The 22,548-nt window shown below is 48.0% G+C and overlaps 1 protein-coding gene across 1 annotated transcript in view; it reads left to right on the plus strand.

Annotated features, from left to right (window-relative positions):
- The window catches only part of RIMBP2 (RIMS binding protein 2), a 238,106-nt gene that overhangs the window by 107,872 nt on the left and 107,686 nt on the right, over positions 1-22,548 (plus strand). Inside the window, exon 2 of the mRNA XM_060029334.1 lies at positions 18,767-18,856. The gene's annotated coding sequence lies outside the window, so the exon portion shown is untranslated. The remainder of the gene's footprint in view (positions 1-18,766; positions 18,857-22,548) is intronic.

The raw sequence follows: 22,548 nt of genomic DNA on the forward strand, positions 1-22,548 counted from the left end.
CCTCGAATGTGAGGCACAAATATAGTTTTACGTTTTCTAGTAGCCACATTATGGAAAGTAAAAAGAAACAGGTGAAATGAATTGGAATAATATATTTTTATTTCACCCAACGTATTTCAATAGCATCACTTCCGTATGAAATCAATATAGAACAGTTAATACTTTACTTTACATTTTGTTCAGTATTAAGTCTTGAAAATCTGGATGTGCTTTAAGCTCAGAGCACATCTCGGATGGGACCAGCCTCATCCCAATGCTCAACAGCCATGGGCCACTAGAGGCCACCGCCCCAGACAGCGAAGATCTGATGTGATCCGGAGACATACTGGCGTCTCGTGTGCTCACCATGCTTTTAGGTCCCAGAGTCTTTAAGAGAAGTTTTGCCTTTAAGGACCTTGCAGTCTTGTTTTTCTTTAAAATTTACAAATGAAACAGTTGGAAGATAACGTTTAATAGATAAAATTTAGTCCCAAGAATCCTATCCTGCCAAACACACTTCCCCCAAAATATGTTCCCAAGACACATACACATTCAGGAGGTAGGACATGATGCACTAGGTCACAGCCGGGTCACTGCCAATGTCGTGACTCTGAGATCCAGGGGCCCTTTTTGGCCAGACCATTGTTCTGTCTCTGCTGTCACCCGTCCAGACCACGGAGCCAGCAGGCAGAGCCAGCCTGATGTGGGCTGCAGATATGACAAATTGTGTTTTAGGAGAATATTTTATGACCTGTGGAAATACTTGTAACATTTGAAGTTTTGAAACAACGCATGCAATATGGTCTTAACTTTGTAAAAAAAAAAAGATATGAATATTTAGATATCTGAGAGAAAAAATGCTGACAGTAAGTGTAACATAATGTGAAGGGTGGCATCTCCAGTGCCACTGAAAACACGGCTGATTTTTCTTCTCTGCAGTTTCTAGATTTCATAAATCCTTTGTCATGAAGTTATTTTCAAAAGAAAAATGGTATATAATATACAAAAATATATTAATGTATTATATATTTATATATGTTAAAATGTATATTCAGTGCCTCTGCTCTCTAGCTTAATATCTACAGGTCTTCAAAGAAAATAATCTCTTCATTTGGAAACACGTGGAACTTATCTAAATCAAATAGTAACATCCCTGTGTGTGTGTCATACTTTGTCATGGTCAGAATGCTTTCACATACCTTGTACCGTTCAGGGCCGGAAACCACTCTGAGGGTTTCAGACACAGGAAGGTGATGGAGCGGACATCACTTTCTCTATAGGTTTAGCACGTGGGTCCTGGCCTGCTTCCGCTGGCTGGTTCCCAGCACAAGTTGCTTGGTCGGAGCCTTTTCTATTTTGGTGTGTGTGGTTCGTCTGATGCCTGTGGGGCAGTGCTTTGATGTGCATGCTGGCAGCAAGGACCTTCCCTGGCCAGGCCGCCTGACGTCTTTTGGCCAAGTGTACTGGTTTGAATGGTGTCCTCAAAAATTCACGTCCACCAGAACCTGTGAATAGGACCTTACGTATTTGGAACTAGGGTCTTTGCCGATGTAATTAGTTACAGTGAGGGTGGGCCCTAATCCAGTCACTGTGTCCTTATTAAACGGACACAGAGATACACGGGAGAAAACACGACGTGACAGTCGAGGCGGAGAGGGAACCAGCTGAACGCCAAGGATTGCCACTGGGGGCTGGAAGACGCGGGGAGGATTCTCCCCTGGAGCCTTCAGAGGACGCGTGGTCCTGCCCACACCTTGCTTTTGGACTTGCGGCGTCCAGAGCTGTGAGAGAATACGTTCCTGTTGTTTTAAGCCACCAGTCCACGGTGCTTTGTTAGGGATGCTGTGCTAATATTCCAGAGGAGCGACTGTGCCCCCTGGGCCAGACCAAAGGTTTCCCCTGCTGCTGCTGCCAGGCCAGCAGGTGCCTCTAAGTGTCACTACAGGAGTTTTCATATAGGATATTTATGATACAATGTTGCAAAGCTAGAAGAACCGAAAAGGAGAGCTGAGTTAACCCACAGATTAGCGGCTGCAGGAAGCAGCCAGCACTCCTGAGCCTGGGGGACAAAAGGAAGGCGGTGGGGTCACTAGGAGCGTGGAGGAGGGGCTGTCTCAGCATCCGGCCCCCTAGAACGTGGGCTGCTACTGTGCTGGGACCACCAGGGTGGTGCGGTGGAGCCAGTGCTCAGATTTTCTAGGGAATGTTGCCCAGCTGGGAACGTTAAGATGCTGGAATTGCCGCTGCTGTTGCTGGAAGGAACGTGGAGATAGGAAGCAGAAAGAGCCCCCTCCCCTCCCCCTCCCCCGACCCTACCCTACTCCCACCTGCCACTTCCTGCCAGTTCCAGCCGGGGAGTCTGGGAAACGTGGTTTCCGCCTTCCAGCCCGAGCCTTACAGTGTTACGCAGGGCAGAGTACTGAAGACTAAGCATGGGGTCCAGAGACTGTGTAGGAAGACAGCCAGACATATTCTCATTTCATCGTCAAAACCCCGAGAGATGGGATCAGCTCCATTTTACGTGTGAAGGAGTGATGCGTCCACGCCCTCCCCCAGATATGTGATGGCTCAAGGTCCAAACACCAAGTCCCCAGCTCCACAGGGGTGTTGCTTTAATGGGTCAGTGAAGAATAATGGCCAGGCAGACCATGGTTTTCCATTCTTCTAAAGCATCGTTTTAAATCAGTTTTGCTCCTGCTTACGAGAGCAAGGCTATTTTCCCCTTTTACAATTAAAAAGTCCCATTGGAAACCTGGGGTCCCAGTGGAGGAAACTCATTGTTTCTGAGACCAGATAGCATTAGTCAAGTGAGATTATGCTCTGTCGTCACAAGGAAGCTACGGAGAGCAGGTGTCTAGCTGGGACTGGTGCCTGGTGTTCCCCTACCTCTGACTGCGGGTTTTAGAATATGATTGTCATACAGAGTGAATCCTTTCTGACAACAGGGTTATTTCTTTAGTGATTCTTTGAGACCATGGAGTTCAGAAACTCTTCTTCATCCAACACCCTCTTTTCTCAAATTCCATTTGCTGTTTTCTTTTTCTGCAACATCATTATGTGTGTTTTCAAAAGCAAGGGATTAAACCGATACCCTGTGATAAAAATTGATGTCAGGTTCAGGTAGAGAATTGGTGGAGTTGGTTTGAAGTTTAGAGACTTTGCTTCACGGCAAATGTGCGTATACTGAGGTCCCCACCCATCCTCCAGCCCCTGGTCACTTCCTCTCTCATCATCCCTAACCCAGCCCACCCTCTTCTCTCTGGCCAGCTGCACCAGCCTCCAGCAGGTCTGCCTGGTCCCTTCCTTATCCCTCCACAACCCATTTTTCCCTGTTCATCCTCTTCTAGGTGATCCTTCCAAGACCTGTGCTATATCTTGCAGCTCCCCAGCTCTCAACCCTTCAGGGCTTTCCATCAACCTTTGAATAAAACCCCAGCTCCTGCCATAGTCTACACCTGGCTGCCTGGCCGTCTACACGTTCTCTACTCTCTGTCCCGGTGCTGCGCTTGGGGACTCTGCACTTGCTGTCACTGATGCCGAAAACTTGGCCTTTCTGTGCAGGTGTGGAATCAAATCTCGGAGACAGAGTTTTGGGTGAAGTAGAAAAGAATAGCTTTATAGCTTTGCCAGGCAAACGGGGGCCACAGCAGGCTTGTGACCCTCAAAAACTGTGTGTCCCAACCCAGGAGAATTTGGTGAGGAGTTTTATAGCAGTGGTTCAAGGGCGGGGTTGCTGATGAGAATCAGGGTGTGTGCAGGGCCTGCGCTCCTTTCATCGGAGCTCAGGGGTTTCTTGATGAGCTTCTCAAGGTGATCAAACTGTGATCTTCTCTGGAACGAAGAATGCTGACAACTTCCATTTGTTGGGGGTTTTAGTTCTTTAAAAGAGCTCAAAGCTATTGTTCTGTGTATCCCTTGAGGCGGAACCAGGACCTGCCCCAAGCCTGCACTATTGTGTCCTGACTGCTTCCCCCTTGTCTCTGCATCCCCTCCCTTCCCTGATTAGCAACAGTTTGAAAGGCTTTGGAGCCCAGGAGCCGCACAGGGTCCTGCTCTGTTTCATCACCTCTGCTCTGGACGTCCTTCCCCGAGATGTCCACCTCGCTCCCTCATTGCTTTTCGGTCTCTGCTTAGATGCCCCCTTCTCAGAGCCACTTGCCCTGATTGCATTTTTCTAGAAATCTCTTTATTTGTTTCCTTCTTTATCTCCCTATGTAGTGTTCATAGCATAAGCGAATGCTGTACAATTCGTTGACCCTTGAACAACATGAGTTTGAACCGTGTGGATATGGAGGGACCACGCGTGAGGAGGAACAACTACAAGTTACGTGTGGATTTTCCATGGCACGGAGGGTCGGCGTCCCTACCCCCGGTGTTGTTTAAGGGTCAACAGCCTAGAGAAATAAGAAGGAAGCGAGCAAGCAACAAATAAGCGTGTATATATTTACAAAAGTCTCTATCATTATAGAGCTGTGGCGATAATATATATATATATACCTTCTGCTCACTGTTTATGAGCCTCTGGTGTCCTGGGCCTCTCTCCCCGGACATGGCAGCATCTCTGAGCCACAGATCACCATGTCCTGCACTGCGTGATTGAATCGCTTCTGAAAAAAGTTCACTTTGTAAATGAATTAGCATGACTGTGTTCCAGTAAAACTTTATTCACAAAAACAGGAGGCAAGCTGGGTTTGGCTTGTGGGCCGTGGCTTGCTGATGCCTGGTCTAGGAAGGCACCGAAAGTAACTGACGACCAGCCCCAGAGGGTCTGCAGAGCCATAGGCACGTCCTGCCCTTCTATCACGCTCGGGCTCACCCTGCCCAGCCCCCTCCCTCCTTACTTGGTACTACATCGTGGTCCCCCCACCCCAAAACATGACCGCCTGGCAACGGGATAGAAGAAGAATGGGAGGGAGAAGCCAAGTTCGTCACCCCCTTGACTTAAGCACGTGAAGTCGGTTGAGTTCTTGGCTGGCCCGGCAGTGGACCTGCGATGCTCGTGACTCACTCTACTGCAGATCCTGTAAACTCTATCTTAGGAAACGTGCTCAGACGTCGCAGAGCTCAAGTGTGTAGACTCTGGCCGCAGGGCAGCACGGAGGGGATGCTCTCACAGCAGCGTGTGCTGACGTGAGCGCGGGCTCAGTCTTCGGCGAGGGGGGGCGGGAGGCAGGTGCGGAGGAGGGGTGCTGAGGGCGTGGAGGAGGGGTGCTGGGGGCGTGGATACAGCTTCAGCCTCTGGCACGGGCCAGCTGTGTGAGCTTCCTTACGTCGTCTGCCCTCTCTGAGCTGCAGCTCCCTGAGGAGCTCAGGGATGAGTAAGGACACTTAGGACCAAAGATGAAGAAGCGTCGGGGTTTATGGCTAATTGTGACCATGTGGAAATGCAGACCCAAGTTCGCCAAATTTTCTGATTTTTCACCGGAAAGTGTAAATCTTCCTTTTTTAGTAATAATAAATGTTCTATTTTAAAACGTTGATGACTCTTTAGATAACTTGGGCCACGTAAACCATGGTGGGGCAAATCCAGTCATATGTTGCCATTTTGAATAACCTCCCTTGCAAAACACTGAGAAATTTTTAGTCCTTTTCCCTCCACATTGAAGGACTCTACAGGCATACATTTTGCTTCCGTCAGCTCTTGGAGTCAAGTGATCCTGCGTGAATGAAAATGGAGACGGCAGATCTGTTGACAGTCCCATCCAGAGAGAGACAGAGTAAGAGCAAACGTGCTTGAAACTAGCGAGGCTCTCACCGTGGGTCCAGCCTCAGCAAAAGGGGAAGTTTTAAAAAGTGATCTGGATTTAGCTCTAAGCACTGACATGGACCCTCTAATGACATCTCCATGCCAGAAAGAGAGGCAGAGTCTCATTTCCTCCATCAAAAGAGATCAGGACGCTTCCTGTTCCCCGAGGCCGAGGAATTTGTGATAGGAGAAGATTTTCCTTTGCAATTTGAGATGCGCTGTATACGCTGTGCAGCCTGGGTTGAGAATCCTGCACGGGGACACTAGAAACTTACATTTGCTTTCTTTCTAGTGTGTAGACTGTTTATTTCAGTCTTCCCAATGACCTTGCGAGGGTATGGGTTGTGATGCCCATTTCTATAGGTGAAGGGAGGGAGAAGTAGAGAAGTTAAGTAATTTGCTGACAGCAATGCAGCTGGCCACTGGGTGAGCTGGGGGCCCTCCAAGGTCGAGTCTCAATCTGCTTTTTCTGAATCTCCACCAACCTCATACTTGGGACCTGATACCTTCTTCCCAGCCCAGCACCCTCCATCCTGCATCGCCAGTGGCAAAATGGGATTCATGGAAGATAAGTCTACTCAGAAATGTCAGCTACAGAGGCAGAGGCGAACTTTGGGGGCAAAGTCAGGTGGTTCTCCTGTCTGCCCAGGAGTATTCCATGGACCAATTCCAGCGTTTGCAAATATGCAGCTACAGCTGACATCGTGTCTAGGTACAAGGGCCCAGGTCGCCTTGGTGGTGTCCCAGTGTTCTGTTCCAGGATTCCACTCAGGACCCGACATGGCCTTTAGTCATCCTGCCTCCGTAGTCTACTCAGATTTCTGAGAGTTTCTCAGAAGCTTAGAACATCCCCAGTTTGGGGGTTTCTCATGATTAGACTGGGGTTATAGGTTTTTGGAGAAAGTACCACAGAGGTGAAGTGTCCTTCTCATCTCCTCCCATCATATGATGTCAATGTGATGATGATGTTCTCACGGGTGACGTTGACCTTGATCTCCTGGTTAAGCTGGTGTCGGCCAGGTTTCTCCACTGTGAAGTTGCTGTTCTTCTCTAAACATATTCTGGTCTCTGGAAGCAGGTTGCTAAGTCCAGTCCATACTCAAGAGGAGGGTAGTTAAGCTCTATACTGGAATTCTACTTGATTTTAGTGAACTTTAAAATTAAACAACCAGATGTGTCTGGTGGCTACCATATTGGACTCCAGTAGTGGAGGTGGGCTGGGGGGTAGCTTATTGCCAAAGTCAGCCAATCCATAAATGCCCCAAATAAATGAATGTCCGGATGCAATCATGTAATTGGAGTGTTGGTTTTGAATGTTTAAAAAATTTTGTTGAAGCATAGTTGATTTACAATGTTGTGTTAATTTGTTCTGTACAGCAAAGTGAATCAGTTTTATATATATATATATATATATATATATATATATATATATATGTATATATATATGTTCTTTTTCATATTCTTTTCCATTATGGTTTGTCACAGGATTTCAAATACAGTTCCCTGTGCTCTACAGTAGGAACTTCTTTTATATCCATCCTATATATACTAGTTTGCCTCTGCTAATCCCAAACTCCCAATCCTTCCCTCCCCTCCCCACTGCCTTGGCAACCACAAGTCTGTTCTCTATGTCTGTAAGTCTGTTTTTGTTTTGTAGGTATGTTGATTTGTGTTGTATTTTAGATTCCACACGTAAGTGATATCGTATGGTATTTGTCTTTCTCTTTACTTCGCTTAGTATGATCATCCCTACGTCCATCCACGTTGCTGCAAATGGCATTATTTTGTTCTTTTTATGGCTGAGGAGTATTCCATTGTGTGTGTGTACCACATCTTCTTTATCCATTCATCTGTCGATGGACACTTAGGTTGCTTCCATGTCTTGGCTATTGTAAATAGTGCTGCTGTGAACACTGGGGTGCCTGTATCTTTTTGGATTATAGTTTTGTCTGGATAGATGCCCAGGAGTGGGGTGGCTGGATCATATGGCAATTCTATTTTAAGTTTTTTGAGGAACATCCGTACCATTTTCCACAGTGACTGTACCAATTTACATTCTTATCAACAGTGTAGGAAGGTTCCCTTGGTTGTGAATTTTTTGATGCCTAAAAAGGATTCTCAAGCCCTTTCGGGAACCGCTCCCAGAGGAGGATTCATAAAATCAACAAAGAGTTTGGTTTTCCTTTTTGAGCTTCTATCTGGGGATAAATTGAGTCAATCATTATTAAGTCTAGGGACTAAAAGTGTCAACCTATTCTAGGATCACCTGCATTTCAGAAGGCAGTAACCACGGGATGATATTTATTTGACCAAACATAATGTCTGTGGGTGAGAACCTCCCTCCAGCTCCACAAGCCAGTCCCGCTCTCTCCCCTCTCCTCCCCTCCCCACTTCTCCCTCTCTCTCTGGCTCACATGCACCCCTACCTCTGTCAATTATTTTTATTCTATTTACATAGAGTTAGAAAGGAGGCAGAACAATTAGGGGTTACCTTTTGGGAGAATCTTGACCAGGAAGGAGACAGGAGAGGAATCTGGGGGCTACTGAAAGGTTCTCTGTTGTGACCTGGGCTGTGATTGTGCTGACGTGTGCACTTTCTGAAAGTTAACAGAGCTGTATGCCTATGATTTGTACACTTTTGTGTATGTGTTTTTTACTTCAATCTAAAAAGTTAGTGAGGGACTTCCCTGGTGATCCAGTGGTGAAGAATCTGCCTTCGAATGCAGGGGACACGGGTTAGACCCCTGGTTGGGGAACTAAGATCCCACATGCCGCGGGGCAGCTAGGCCCTCGCACCACAACTACTGAGCCCGCGCGCCTCAGTGAGAGAGCCCACATGCCGCAAACTACAGAGCCCACCTGCCCTGGAGCCCACGGGCCACAACTAGAGGGAGAAAGTCTGCGTGCCGCAAATAGAGAGAAGTTCGCACACCCCAACGAAGAGCCCATGCCGCAGTGAAAGATCCCGCGTGCCTCAACAGATATCCGGCATACTGCAGCTAAGATCCAATGCAGCCAAAAAAATAAAGAAACAAACAAAGAAAAAAACTTTTAAATAAAGAAAAAAATTTTTAAATAAAAAAGTTAATGAAGTACCCATCAATAGATGGATGGATAAAGAAGATGCGGTGTGTGTACAATGGAGTATTACTCAGCTGTAAAAAGAATGAAACCTTCCCATCTGTGGCAACATGGACGGACCCGGAGGGTATTATGCTAAGTGAAATAAGTCAGACAGGGAAAGACAAGTACCATACGGTATCACTTATATGTAGAATCTAAAAAGCAAAACAGATGAAACCAACAAAACAGAAACAGACTCATAGATACAGAGAACAAACAGGTGGATGCCAGAAGGGAGGTGGTTTGGGGGGTCAGATGAAGTAGGTGAGGGAGATTAAGAGGTACAAACATCCGGTATAAGAGAAAGATGTCACAAGGATGTAATGTACACGTAAGGAATAGAGTCAGTAATACTGTGAGAACTTTGTATGGTGACGATGGTAACTCGTCCTATTGCAGTGATTATTTCATTATGTATAAAAATATCAAATCACTATGCTATACATCTGAAACTAATATAATATTGCATGTTAATTATAACTCAATAAAAACAAAACAAAACAAAACAAAAAGTTATCTTAAAAATACCTGAAACATCCAGGGACTTCCCTGGCGGTCCCGTGGTTAAGACTCCACGCTTCCACTGCAGGGGACACGGGTTCAATCCCTGGTCGGGGAACTAAGATTCTGCATCTTGCGTGCCGTGCGGCACAGCCAGAAACAAAAAATATCTGAACGTCCAGGTAGGAAAGGAATTTGGTCTGTTTTCTATGACGTTTGATGTACCACGATGTGGACAGAAGACAGATTTGGACCTAAACTCAAATATGTCTTTTCCAACACCTGGAGGTCTCTGAGTCGTAAGGCAAATCCGGTCACTAATCAGTCGGAGTGATGGGTCTTAGGGGGAGACACTTGGTGTTACTGAGTGAGTGGCTGCTCAGTTTGCCCAGGGTTACAGCCTGACTCTGCCTGGCTGGGCCAGTTTGCAGCACGACTGTTTCCACTTGCTTGTATAACTCCAAGTTTCCACGATCAAGAATTTGGAATGTGGTGAAGGAAAGAAAGCCCCTAGGTTGGCAGGAGTGTAAGACGCTGAAGCTCTTAACGGAGCGGTACCACTGTGTAACAACGTTGTAACAATGTGGTTACTGATAAACTCTCTCTTGAAAAAGCAAACACTTTTTTAAAAGGCACTTAAGTATTTTTTTATCGCCGTGTTATTTGCGGAAGGATCCTAGGAGGCTTATCCTTTCCATGAACAAATTTCTATCTGATCACTTGTCCTTCCAGTTCGTAGCTGGCAAGCTCCGTGCTCAAATGTGATGTTCAGTCAATGGGTAGAATCCTCTATGTGATTCCCTGGTTATACGTTTTTCTATATATTGTACTCTCTCTCTTTTTTTAAAAATTCTTAACCACCCTATTGCATAAATATTTCATTACAGGCATCTTTAAATTCTTTTCGGAGAGTAGGTGGAAGATGGTTTTAAAATTCTTACGCGTTGTGTGTGCCGAGCAAGCCTATGGAAGAGTTGCATCTTATGCCAGCATTCAGTTCCAAAGCCAGCAGGTTATGCCGAAGTCATATACAGAAAACGGGTTCCTGAAGGTCCCTTTGGCAGGAGCCATATTGGAGACGAACCTAACAGGTCTCAGCTTTTCCCTCTAGCGCTGGGCGGGACTGCTGCTTATTGGTTGAGGACCAGATGCAGTGTTGTTTACATCTAGGAGACCAGTTGTCCCAAGTGGGTCTCAATGCGGGAGCTACTTCCAACGGGAAGAGCTTGTGGAGAAACAGTTGGGGAATAACCTTTCTTGTCTCACAGCACTTCAGGCTCTGCTGCTGGAGGAACTGATGACAATTTTCAAAAACTGAGGTTAAATTCATACAACATAAAATTAACAGTTTTATAGTAAACAATTCAGTGGCATTTAAGCATGTTCACAGCGTCGTACAACCACCACCTCTATCCGGTTCTAAAACATTTTCATCACCCCAAAGGGAAACCCCGTATCCATTGAGCAATCACTCCCGCTCCCCCCGCTCCCCCCAGTCGCTGGCAACCAGAAGCGTGCTTTCTGGATTTACCTATTTTTTGTATTTCATACCAAATATACACAGTATGTAACATTTCGCGTCCGGCTTCTTTCACTTAGCTGGATGTGTTCAAGGTTCACCTTGTAGCGTGTGTCAGTGCTCCATTCCTTTTTATGGCTGAATGACATGCCGTTGCATGGAGAGACCGCGCTTTGTCTATGCGTCCCTCAGCTGATGGACACCTGTCTGAGTTTTTTTCCACATTTTGGCCATTGTGAATAGTGCTGCTGTGAACATTTACGTACAAGGATTTGTTTGGACCCCTTTTTTTCAGTTCTTTTGGGTATATATCTAAGAGTGGAATCACGGGGTCATAAGGTAATTCTGTTTAACCCTTTGGAGGAAACATCCAGTTCTTTTCCACAGCGGCTGCACCGTTTTATGTCCCCACCAGCAATGTAGGAAAGTTCCAACTCTTCTACGTTTTAACTGTCCTCTCTTCCTCTCCCCGTGCTCCCCTACCCTTGTTAATCCCGTGTCGAATAACTCTCCTAGGTCCAGTCCCACCGTTTTTGGTAGAGAAGAGCTGTCTTTGGGGCCAGCCTGTGTACTGACGATAGTGACCAATGGGAACCAAGCATAAATTTCACTGTGCTTATATTTAACCATTAGAAGGACCAAGCACACATCGTAAGTACATGTAAACTGATGAAATACAATCACTGAGAGACGCTTTCTTTAAAATACAAGTGTCTGTCTGGGTCATGAGCTTAGCATTACAGCCTGCTTGGTGTGTTACATTTTTCCATTTCAGCTCGTCTTTAACCTGTATTAGAAAAATAGCTTTTAAATAGCACGGGGTGCTTCTCCGTAATTGCATTATTGGCATATGTACGATGGCTGAATATCAAACAGGTCAAGGAATAGCGAGTATTCCAAGTGCACATTTATGGGTTTTTCTGAATACAGACGGGGACTTAGAGATTTGGATTTCTCTCTCCCTGCCCCGACCCCCAGAGCATTACAGGAAAACAGAGGCAGTCCCTTTATTTGCATAACAGTCTTTCACATTCAAGTTGCCCTTTACAGATTGCCAAGTGTGCTTGTGTGCATTATCTCATTTAAATTGCCAGGAATGCTCAGAGGGTTAAAGAATTTATCCAGAATCACACTTGGTAAATGTTAGAATTAGGTCTCAAACCCAGGTCTCCTGAGTCCCAGTATTTCTCCAAAGCATGTGATGACTTAGACGCTGTCCTGGGCCTTGACCACAAGAGGCAGGAGTGGGGCTCAGCCATGGTCAGGACCCTGGACAGGAACAAAGCAAGCTCCTCCCCCTTCCTTCCGGCTCTCTCACCCCAGGCGCTCCGCGCCATCCTGTTATTCCCCCTTCCTTTCTCTCCTGCGCTACTCCATCCTCCCCGCCCATGCCTTTAGGCTAGAGCCACCCGGGAAGACTTTTCAGAAAGGAAAATATTATCAAGCACATCCCAGTGTTGACTTTCCTAATTTTTACTATATATTATTATCATTGGTAATTATATCACTCTTGCACAATATGATCCTACTAGACTTGCACGTTATAACAACAGAGTCTTTATTATATTTAAACACAGTGTGATTATATATTTATAATTCATAATGTAATTACACGTGCACAGTGATAAAACTGGTTTATAAAATTTTTACAGCTTTTCTAAACCATACAGCCGCCACAAATGAACAGGTTAGAAAGAAACAAATGAGAGAAGCCAATAAAGTTCAAAATTCAAACTTATTGTAATTTAATGTGTCGGATGATATTATTTTATTTAAACTGAATTTTCCTCTATAAGTAAAGATGGTGCCCTTTACGTAACTTTGCTTAGGCAGATGGTGACAGCTGCCTGAAAGTTGATTCAACATTCCTACCGTTGATCTCTTTCAAACTCCTGCAAAATCTTTGATTCTTAAGCACATGTGAAGGCATGTGGCTCGCACTTGGTATGAAAGCACCATTTACGTTAGCCTTTGTTATCTTTTCATTACCTTGGGGCAGTCAAGATGGTAATTCTTCAAGCCGGTGCAGACACACACACACACACACACACACACACACACACACACACACAAGCATTGAAATTCAGTAGAGTGGTAAGGAGGCAAGGGATATGCTTATATTTATTCCTTTTAGATTTCATGGAAATAAAAAATACCAACATTTTATTTTCATAGACCACCCCCCAAGACTGTATCTTCAGCCCCCAGCCTGAGGAACGCTGTCCCAGGTCTCCCAGGACACCCACTCCTCCCAGCTGGAGGCACTTCTGAGCCCATTGGCAGCTCCGGGGACCAGGAAAGCTGCAGGACCTTTTGCTCTTCAGAAAGAGAGTTGGGGGCGACGGGGGTGCAGGGAGCAGCGTGGTCCAATGCTCGGGAGCTGCCCCACCTGCTACGTGGAGGTTACCTGTTCAGGTTACTTAACCCCTGGTGCCTTGGTTTCCTCGTATACCAAGTGGGGATAGTAGTGTCCACCTCACGGAGATGTTGTGAGAATTGGATGAGCTTTTAAAAAGAAAAACAAGGAAGCAACGAGCTTAGGTCAGCTCCTGGCTCAGAGTAGGAGCTGTGTGCATTGCGGCCGTGATGTGATTGAATGTGCATTCGTCTCCCCTCACGTGGTCTCATCCCCGAAGTGCTTTGTGCTTCTCTCCTGCCATCGCTCCTTCCCAGTGTGGCCTGCCGCTCGCGTGAGCGTCACCACCTGCGGCCTTAACTGGATTTCCCGCGAGTGTCCCTGTTTCCATCACCCGCCAACAGCCACTTACCTGCAGGAGGAGGGTGGAGCCACTGGGTCTTGTTACCTACCACTGCTGCTGCCCAGCCTGCATCTCCTCCGCCTTCCCGCGCCACGCACGTCCCTCGGAGGCTCATCTTGGGCTCGCTCCTCCTGTTCAACTCAGTATTCTTCCAAGAACTCTCGACTCTCGGTTTCTGGACCTCTCCCGTCTGTCACACGGTGACCTCTGCTATTCCATCCTCAGCACCTGTCTTTGTATTTTTATTTTATTTTTGAAAACTTTTTAAAACTTTCTATTTTTTTTGTTGAAGTAGAGTTGATTTACAATGTTTCAGGTGTACAGCAAAGTGATCCAGTTATGCATATATATTTATATATCCTTTTTCAGATTCTTTTCCATTATAGGTTATTATAAGATACTGAGTATGGTTCCCTGTGCCACACAGTAGACCCTTGTTATTTATCTGTTTTACCTGTATAGTAGTGTGTATCTGCTAATCCCAAATTCCTAATTTATCCCTCCCCCGCTTCCCCTTTGGTAACCATAAGTCTGTCCTCTATGTCTGTAAGTCTATTTCTGTTTTGTAAATAAGTTCACTCGTATCACTTTTTTTATAGATTCCACACATAAGTGCTATCATATGGTATTTGTCTTTCTCTGTCTGACTTACTTCACTTAGTATGATCATGTCTAGGTCCATCCATGTAGCTGCAAATGGCACTACTTCATTCTTTTCTGTGGCTGAGTAATATTCCATTGTATATATGTGCCGCATCTTCTTTATCCATTCATCTGTCGATGGACATTTAGGTTGCTTCCATGTCTTGGCTATTGTGAATAGTGCTGCTATGAACACTGGGATGCCTGTATCTTTTTGACTTAGAGTTTTCTCCAGATACATGCCCAGGAGTAGGATTGCTGGACCATATGGTAGTTCTAGTTTTAGTTTTTTGAGGAACCTCCATACTGTTCTCCATAGTGGCTGCACCAATTTACATTCCCATCAAGATCGTAGGAGGGTTCTCTCTCAGCACCTCTCTTGAAGGTCATGGGGGACGTCTTCAATGCTGCACCCACTAAGACCACGTCTATCCTATGGTCCTCACCTGGCTTGGGCAGCATCTGATGCTGTGGACCCTCATCCTCAAGTTTGTGCTTCCTTAGCTTATAGGACGTCACGCTCCTTGTTCCCATCACTCCTGCCCAGCCCTCTGCAGGAGCCTCTTCTGCCCGTTGTAGTATCTGTGTTTCTCTCACTCTGTCCGGGGTCCTCCCTTTAGTCTCACTGGCAGATGGCACTCACTCCCGGGACTCAGGCTTCAGGGGTAACTGGTCCCAGGTGTCCTCAACTCAGTACCGGAGCTCCTGATCAGCCTTCTGGGAGCTGGTCCTAACCTCCAAACGTTCACCTACAAAGTGGAAAAAAGGACTGTGCCCTTTTCTCTCTGTGGCTGCAGACAACTAGATTCGACAAACTGTGTGTTTTGATTCCTCCAGGGTAGAGCCTGTCTCGGGCACCCACTGTTTGTGAACCCTAAACCCTCTTACTTGGACGGCTTCAAATGTAAAGTATCCAAGACTCAGTCTGCTCCCATCACGACGCTGAGAGTCTCCCAAGGACAGGAAAGCTGCACCGTTTCCGAAGAAGCGAACAGATACACAGAGGCTGGTTTTTCTCTCTTAACAATCGTTATTTCAGGTCGGGAAGACGGAGCTTAAAGGGTGATTTCATACAGCTGGTGTTCGGAAAGTTCTTTGTTATCACAGTCCTGGTGATGCATGAGTCACTGGCTTTGCATCTCCAGGCGGTGGGCGTGGGCTGTCAGATTCAATTCCTGGGCCCTCAGATGTGGTCAGTAGTCAACAGTGTCAAACCCCCAGCACAGGGGAAGCCAGCGTGGCGCAGATCACACTGTGGCGGGGGGAGGTGTGTGTGCACACCTGTGATCTGGGCGCTGGTGTGGCCGGCTGCCTTACCCCAGGCTGTGAGGAACCTCGTCACTCAGCAGGAGTGTCAGATTATATTAAGTCCTCGCCGTCCCCCTCCTCCAGTGAATTGTCATAGCTTGTGCACCCGCGCCTGTTGGCGAGTCTCATTTTGTCGTGTTGCAACTGAAAGCCCACATCTTTGGGGGGCCTTCTGGTCTCAAGCATGCGGCCAGTACGTGAGGTGTTCCGTCTCCTGCTTGACAGCCCTGCTTTGGTGGCGCTGATTAATCCAGAAGGGCTAGGTGACAGCTTCCCCGGGTGGGCAGCTCTGGTCCTGCACGGTGTCAGTGATGAAAGCTTCCAGGGTAAGTCTTGCTGCTCCTCAGCATCTCAATAGGACTGGAAGCGTGAGCCGTAGGCTTTTTCTGAATTTTCCCCCGAGCAACGCAAGATGCATGCATGTCTGAGGGGCGTCCGTGCTCTGTTACTCCAAAGGGCGGGAGGACCGACGTCTGCCGTCACCGCAACACTGAGGGCGAGACCACATGTGTCCCCTGCCCCATGCTCGCCTCTCGGCTTCTTCAGTGGTGATCGGCAAGTCTGGATAAATGAGATGCTATAATCGGGCAAAGAAATCGCGTAGTCTGCGTGGCTTACGTGGCATCTTCACCCTTCTTCGGGCTTTTACCTGGGCGTGTTGATTGCTGGATGGGTTCTTTCAGCATCACTGTGTGAGGGGCTTTGCCTTCTGCTGAGGAGTTTTCTGTGGGGTGCAGGGTTGTTCGTCTGGGGATGAGTTTGCTTTTCAGCAGCTCTTTCTGTTCCCAGCTCCTCTCAGCTGGGGAACCAGTACAGTAAGCTGTACCCCAGTTGCCGATTCATGCTTGGACTGATTTGGGGAAGCGATGGCCACGTGTCCTCCCTTTTGCCTGGTGACACTGTGGATCGGTGCTTCCCGGACTGGAGTTAGATCCTGGGCTTTTTTTCTTGTGAAGATTGATTTTATCAGGTGAAGCAGCTGACCTTGATCACTGAGATGGAATATAGGTAAAACAGATGAATGTAACTTTTCTACAACCACCGTAAAACCGGATGAAAGGGTTAGCACTGCTCCTCTTCCCGACGTCCCCTTCTTGCAATCCACTTTTCTAGGGGAGTTGCAGAGGGGGGTGATGGCGGGCATGGCAGAATGCGGAAGGTGTGGACAGTGACAGTGGTACCTCCGGTGGGGAAGGGGACCCCTGCTTGAGCTGCCGTCGTGCGCAGGGAAGCGCTTGGTGCTCTGCGAGAACCATCTCCTTTAATCCTCCCAAAGGCCGCTTGGGTGGACACTTCTACATCCTTCCGTCTTAGTGTAGAGATATCGGACAACCTGCCGGAGGTCACAGGACAACACACAGAGGAGCTAGAGTTTGTATTGAGCCAGTTTGACCGCAGAACTGACATCCTAACCCTGTTTAAAGTTGCTCCTGTAACTCCCTGAGACATGGCCACCGTAGTTCACCTTGGGGCATCCAAGCCCTCCCAGGCCAGGCGTCAGGTGTCTGGATCAGTGCACCCATCCCTGTGATTGCTGGTGACTCTCACACGTGGCACATCTCAGAATGTCTCCAGGTCCTTCAAGGAGCTGGCAGGGGACTCCACTGTAACTGCTTGACTTAAGAAAGACAACCATGCATTTACGCCGCTGGGGCATCTCAGAGGAGCGAGGCGCTTTCCCACGGGTTGGGGACCATCGTTTTCCAGAACCAGACCCCACGGGCGAGGCGCGTGGGAATTGCTTCCATGTGCTTCATCACCATGGAAACCTGGGAGATGCCATGGAGAGGAGGAGATGGTAACGACGGTGGCCGAGGGGAAGGGGGCTTGACTGAAATACGGGACCTGAAAACAGCCAGGAGGAGCCTTTCTTCCTGTGGGAGGTGTTCAGAACCGTGTGATTGCTGCCCCTTTCCTATCGCGAGTGTGAATGAGCCCAAATTCAGAACTCTCGAAGTATTGCAGAGCAGATTCCCGGGTCAGTTCAGACGTGGGTGCTCCCCGGAGAGTAACTCACTTAGGAGGTGAACAGAGAACACACTTGTTTTCAAGCAAACAAGAAAACTGTGCAGACCTGACTACTGGTGGCCGTTGCCGTCCCCTTCCACAGCGGGCCACTAATCGTCCCTGCTGCTGCTTCCTTATGCTTTCTGAGTGGACGTCATCCCTTCCTTTACCTTTGCGGGGACCCTCAACTTTGCTCGCTGATGTCATTGGCAGGTTGCTTTGTCATTTTTATTTCTTCTGGAGTCAATTCACCCTGGTTACCAATTTTGTTAAATCTCTTTAGTAGTGTGAGTTTTCTTTCTGGGTTTTGGAATTTCTATTTTCAGACTCACCTTTCATGGGACATTTTTACCCCCGATCTGTCTCTTTCTGTGCTCATCTTACTTCTTTGTAGTCCTGTCCCACCCTGTGGACGCTCCCAGTTTTACTACTGGTAGCTCAGATTTCCTGCACAGGTGATATCACTGAGCCAGGGGGTCTGGTCCCTCTGCCTCTCCAGGGAATTCCCTTATGTGAGCTAGAGCTCTGGGGTTGGGGACTTGACCTCAGTCTCGGGTCAGGTGGTGACCTTTGCTCAGGCCTCTAGCCTCAAATGGGACGCCTCCAGTCCTGCGTAGCAAGAAAAATTGGGGTCCTCATTCTCTCTGCCCATTTCTGGACTCAGAGTCTGGCGGGTCCTGGGAGTTCCACCACCACATGTGTTCCAGCCATCCACAGTCCTCGTAGATTTTTATCTTCTTTTGGAGCAAGACAGTTGTCTACCGTTCATTACGGCAATGTGCTTGGAGCAGTGTTTGTGAGGAGAGGGGGCGGGTCAAAGCTTGAGATAAACTGCAGTTGGAGAGCGGTTCTGTTGCCGCTTCAGGACACGAACGTGTAATGCAGGTCAGCACGCCGTGGATCGGATGTGAATTACCTTCTCACACTTCACTACAGGCTTTATAGATACTATTTTATCATCTGCTTGTAACATCGTCGTGAAGTGTCATTCCTCCCGTTTTATGGAGTAGGAAACTCATGGTCCGGAAAGAAGAGAAGAAACCGGTCCAATACCACAAGCCCTGTAAATCGCAGAACCACACCCAACCCACGTCTGATTTCGAATCAGAACCCTTCACCACTGTTCCACGTGTCTCTGGAGGCTGGGGCTTCATCTCACCGTGCCCTTTCCTTTTGTTCTAGGAAAATGCACTGAAGGATGCTGCCCAGGGAGACCATCGCCTGAGACCCCATCATGCAGGCCTTCCCGCAAGGGCCCGGCAGCTGGACAAGGTAACCGACAGCCACTATTGACGGGCCACCGGGAGGGGGGCCGTCAGGCAGGGACCTGGGGAAGGCGAAGAGGGAGACTCACTGCAGCCCACCCAAAGGAGGGTGGCCGGGACGCTGGGTCCCGCCTCTTCTATTTCATCATGCGGCCACTGCCCGAAGCACTTGGGAAACGTCTCGTTTGCTGTCTGCTAGGTATCCCTACTTAGACGTCTACTCGGTCACATCGGGGCCGCAGCAAAACTTCCCATGTCCGATCCCCAAACCATTGCCTGTCCTGGTTTTCTCATCCCAGTGACTGGCCATCGCCCAGCTGCTCAGGCCAAGACGCTGAGAGCCGTCCAGGATTCTTCCTTTCCTCACCCCTGCACCTCACTCTGAACAGCCCATCCCCACTGTGTCCCACCAATGCAGGCCGCCATTTCTCTGGCCCAGATGGTGACACGGCCTGCTTACCACCCTTCCTGACATCCGACAGTCATTTTCCGGCAGGATCAAGAGTGATCTGGTGATTCAAGCCAGGCGGTGTTGCTCCTCTGAGTACACTTCCTCCCAAATAGGAATGCGTCTCTTCCCCACGGCCGCCACCTTGCTCAGCCTTGTCACCTGCCTCTCGACCTTTGATTCCTGAAGTTCTGTCCACCCTGAACTTCTTTTTGCTCCTCTGACCACCAGGCCTGCCTGGGCAGGCCATGACTTTCCCTGCTTAGAGCTCTACTCCCTTCTTTTCCGATGGCCGTCAGCTTCTCGCTCTTCATATGTCAGCCTAAGAGTCACGTCCTCAGCTAGACCTTCCCTGCTTCCCACCTGCGTCCCTCCTTCCTCCTCCTTCTAACCATGTGGCTTCACCTGGCTTTTGTCTTCTTGTGTCTCTTATTACTTGGTCGATCATGTGTCTTCACTAATGTGTGTGTCTGTCCCCACCCCCCCATAAGAATGTCACCTCCCAGGTAGCAGAGGTCTTTGCCTTCATATCCATCACTGTATCGCCAGCACCTGATCTAACGGGACACATCGTGGGTGCTCAGAGTAGATATTAGTTAACGATTGGTTGGTGGTTTGGAGTCGCTAATTTCACAGATGTACTAAAGCATATTTCAGTTACTATAAAAATTAGAGTTTCTTGATTACACACTTACTTTCCTGCCTTCCTGTTTGGCCTTTTTTTTTTTTCTTCCCCCCCCCCAAAAGTTGTGCTTTTCAGAAAATAGCAGGTGTTGGTGGGAATGTAAAATGGTGCAGGGACCACCGAGAACAGGATAGCAGATCCTTAGCAAATTAAAAATGCAGTCACACCATGAACCAGCAACTCCACTTCTGGGGATACACCCAAAAGAATTAAAAGCAGGACTGAGAAGCAGTATTTGTCCACCCCTGTTCATAGCAGCATTATTCATAATAGCCAAAATGTGGAAGCCCCCGTGTCCATCTACAAATGAATGGATAACAAAAGGTGGTATATACGTACAATGGACTGTTACTCAGCCTTTAAAGGAAGGAAGTTCTGACAGCGGTGCTGCAACGGGTGAACCTTGAGGACATTACGCTCAGTGAAAAAAGCCAGTCACAGAAGGACAAACACTGTAGGATCCCACTTATATAAAGTCCCTAGAGCAGTCAGATTCCTCGAGACAGAAAGCAGGATGGTGGGTGCCAGGGCTGGAGGGGGGGATGGGGAGTTAGTGTCCAATGGGGACAGAGTTTCAGTTTGGGAAGATGAGAAGGTTCTGGTGGTGATGACTGCACAGCTGTGTGACCGTACTTCATGTCACTGAGCTGTACACTTAAAAATGGTTAAGACATTAAATTTTATGTCATGAGTATTTTACCACGATTAAAAAAAAGATGTGTTTTTTCTACGCCCCCAACTCTCCCTTTAGTTCCCCTTTTGCCTCCTATTCCTGCCAGGCCCTGTGTCCTCTGTCCTTTTTCCTTCCAAACAGGAAAGTCTCTGATAAACTCACTCACGCTGAAGTGTGAATCCATAATGAGGCTCAGTGACCTTCTCAGCCCAAGAGTCTTTGTATTTAAACAGGAACAAAGATGAAAAAAAATGGTGGTGCTTTCGGCATCGGAGGCGGGCTGACGACAGGGCTGGGCACGCTGGCCAGAGGAAGGGTTGGTCCTGGCTTTCTCTCTCCTTCTCTTTTTCCTTTTCTTTCCGGCTTCTCTCTTTCACTCAGTTCACTCCATGTGCGCGTCTGTCCGCTCCTAAGCTGGGTTCCTGCACCCGGAGTGTGGTTCTCGTAGAGCAGATCCAGGTGGTGGGTCCACCACCGTCTCATTCCCGGACCTGTCTCTCTAGCTACCCTGAGGGGCTCCCCTGCTCCCATAGAACTCTCACCAAATCCGACATTATTTTTTCACTTTAAGATTTGAAACGTGTTCCCCTGCTGCCTCCACACTGTGGCCTTTTATAAATTTATTTATTTATTTTTGGCTGCGTTGGGTCTTCGTTGCTGCGCACGGGCTTTCTCTAGCTGCAGCGAGCGGGGGCAACTCTTCATTGCAGTGCGCAGGCTTCTCATTGTGGTGGCTTCTCTTGTTGCAGAGCTCAGGCTCTAGGAGCGCGGGCTTCAGTACTTGTGGCTCATGGGCTTAGTTGTTCCGCAGCATGTGGGATCTTCCCAGCTCAGGGCTCGAACCCGTGTCCCCTGCATTGGCAGGTGGATTCCTAACCACTGCGCCACCAGGGAAGCCCCACCGTGGCCTTTTAAACAAAGCTTCAAGGCCCAGAAAATGAGCTCCCTTCAGCATTAAAAGACTCCCAAGAGGGAGGAGATATGGGGATATATGTATATGTATAGTTGATTCGCTTTGTTTAAAGCAGAAACTAACACACCAGTGTAAAGCAATTATACTCCAATAAAGATGTTAAAAAAAAAAAAGACGGCCCTCAGGGACCAGCGTCTGTGTCCTGGGGTAACTTGGGGATGTGCAAGGGGCAGGTCGGTTTGTGGTGCTGCTGAAAACATACAACCACAGCACCAGATCCACTGGGGGGGCCGCCCCTGTGACCTGTAGAAACACAAGGAGCCTTCCTGGTTCTCTGGAAGACGTCTGGGAATTCCCAGTTCCCCCAGCTGATTCGGGCTTGGATTTGCAGTCTGCTTTTTAGTCGCCTTGATTAAATAAGCAAATTTAATGCTCAGAGCTCTTAATTATTGAGGCAAAGGGATGCAGTCAGTGTGTCCCCTGAAGCCTGCCCAGATGGGATTGCCTCGTAGGTGCAAAATTGGATATTGGACTATCTGGAATATTGCATTGAATTCCCCTGGGCAGGCAGCCCTGTGGAAGGAAACAAATGAGCTGGGAATGCAGGACACAGTGCAAAGGATGGGGTCAATGCCCTCGAAGCCTGCACACCAAACTTTTTTTTTTTTTTAAACTGATTTCAAATTTCTTCCTTGCCTGGGTTCAAAGGAGCCCATTAAGCTCCACCCCCCAAACTGGGCAGGTGTTCCGGTAGCTAACTGGAGGTTCAGGCTTTCTCACTGAGTAACTGTTGCCTAATGTCTTAAGCTACTTTCCCGCCTGGTGCTACCGCGGCTGCCCCCGAAATCTGTATTTTGATATAGAGACGAGTCGAGTGGCGGGATCTGGTGCCTGAGTCAGGAGTGCGCCACTGTGCCTGTGTGCGGTGGGAGGTCCCGGGCAGCAAGCAGGACACGGTGGCACCCATGTTCTGAAGCCAG

The sequence above is a fragment of the Delphinus delphis genome, chromosome 13, assembly GCF_949987515.2.
Source record: "Delphinus delphis chromosome 13, mDelDel1.2, whole genome shotgun sequence".
NCBI lineage: Eukaryota > Metazoa > Chordata > Mammalia > Artiodactyla > Delphinidae > Delphinus > Delphinus delphis.